The sequence below is a fragment of the Palaemon carinicauda genome, chromosome 4, assembly GCF_036898095.1.
Source record: "Palaemon carinicauda isolate YSFRI2023 chromosome 4, ASM3689809v2, whole genome shotgun sequence".
NCBI lineage: Eukaryota > Metazoa > Arthropoda > Malacostraca > Decapoda > Palaemonidae > Palaemon > Palaemon carinicauda.
Window position 1 is genome coordinate 189,697,034 of NC_090728.1, and position 2,500 is coordinate 189,699,533.

Here is a 2,500-nt window from a genome sequence, read left to right on the forward strand (position 1 = left end):
ATAACACGATTGCTAGTAAGTCAGCACCAAGTCTCTCTCTCTCTCTCTCTCTCTCTCTCTCTCTCTCTCTCTCTCTCTCTCTCTCTCTCTCTCTGCTTTTGTTTTAATCAATACAAATGTGAATTAGATAATTACTTCAAACATACAACTATCATAAAGAGCTCGTACTAATAAAAAAAAATGGTATTAAAAAAGGCCATAATCACGTCTAGAAAAGTAGGCCTATAAGCCTGCACAGTCCACCATATTTCACTGAACAGACGATAACATCACGAGTCGAAGATAATTAACTTGTATCAAGGTACGTGAAAGATTAGTAAAACTCCCATGAACTACAATTAGTGTCGGGGGTAGGTACCACCATGACACCCATTTCAATTAAATACCCTTTCTTTCTTTTGGAGTTACTGGAGGGGGGACCTGGGCACGCCAACCGAGGTTAGACAGCACTCCAAAGGTTAATTGCTACCAATTAATTTGCACGCAAATTACATTCATGTACCCAGGAGCTGAATTATAGAGAACGAGACAGGCACGTGATAACGAGAAAATACACACATAAACAAACTCAATCACATAGTCAAATGTACGCACTGGTTTGAAGATCAGGTCCTTCGATATAAGCTATTCTGAGCATATATTGCTGACCTTACGGAACAGATTATGACCTCATACCATCAATGGGGCAGTCTACCAGTATTTTGTGGCGGTATATCTTGACAATCCATGTTTGCCAACGGTTATATAAGCGATGAGCAACTTGGTGGAGTAACGAGAACTTTGGGTGTGGAGGAAATCCCCCCCCCCCAAAAAAAAAGGAAAAAGAAAAAAAAAATCTCGAAGTCACTGGCAGCAGGGTGACGGATTGAGTTTAAGGCGATAGGCAAGATGTGATTTCGGCTTTCAATCATAATGCCTGGCAGATGATGTTTCTGGAATTAGTATGGACCGGCAGAGTTCACTTGCCTTAGTTAGATAGAGACTGCGCATAACAAGGAACTGGCTATCGTTTGATGAATCTAGCCAATGAATCCACCAGAGGCCCTTTGTGTCAATAAGCATAGGAGGGGATGATGATGAGGATGCTGGTGATGATATGACAAGATACCAGCGCTTAATGACTTTATCAGAAATACCAAGCATAAATGACCTTATCAGAGATAAATATATTATTTGCCAGGAGAATGCCTCTGATTCATTAATGACCACCAGGTGATGAAAATCCTAATACAACAGATATTTGATAACCAAGTGTCTTTAGACCTCTACCAACTCATCCAATGCCCCAACCCTACCCGGAATCTGGAAAATTCTATACAAAGCATCGGGACTATTACCTGACCCAAAGGCCAGCTCTATAAGATCCAGCTCAACATATTGGGCTGGTTACGCTCCTCCCTTTAAATAATAATACCCGAGACAGAGTGGCCAGTCTCGTGAACAAATGACTATTCATTATTCTACCCGTTTCCCCTAAAAAAATAATACTTTACCTGTGCGACCGAATTGCCATATATGTAGTATCATAATCTCACTACAAAATAGGTACTGTCTTTTAGCTGGCATGGATTAACGACTGGTAGAACCATCGCGAAAAGATAAGACGTGGAAAAACATAAGCAACACATTTCGTCTGTTCCTTCAGGCAGTTGGTCTTAAGGATAAGAGAATGTACTGGAAATTAAACAAATTTCTTAAGATTGCAGACATCACAAGAGCATGAATTTAATAACAAATGCCTTGGATACAGAAATAATTATGGCAGAAGGCCTAATTAGAAATGTAGGGACAGTAAGGATATTGTAGGGAAAGATAATGAGCTGGATTTGTTATCGCAGAGAGAGACCTCTATTTGTTAATACAAAATAATATCCTGAATGCAAAATGATATGATACCCTTAAAGACTTGACATATATCATGAATGGCTAAAGATATAAGATATCTTAAATAACTAGAGATATCATTTCCTGAATTACCTGAGATATGATATCCTGAATGAAAAGATATATCCTAGATAAAAAAAAAAATGATTTCCTAACAGAAGAGAGATATATCCTGAATGATAGAGATAATTACTCCTTGAACCTGGGTTTTCACTCCAGATATCTAGGGACTATAATGTTGCAAAGGAGGTACGACTAGGAAACTTGGGCTATAAGGCTTGACGCAGGGTCCAAGAGGCCATTCATCACCGAGGTGCAATTTGCTTAGAACCAAGCAGTTCCATAATGAAAAGTTTAAATTTGTTGAGAAAAAAAAAAAAAAACAGGGAGAGGTAAAGTAGAACTCTAAAAAGAGGTTGCATTATGAAGGTGAAGAGAGCAATAAGTCCAAGGCTCACCTCACACCAGCGAATTGATACAGCGCGGTTTTGTCCGTATGAATTAAAATTTAATGAGGATTAATGCAGCTACCCGCTCGGAAGATTTTTCGAGCGGTAGTGATTAACTAGCCACATCTACTGATAACCCAGGGAATTTCGTTCGTTCGTTCGTTTGT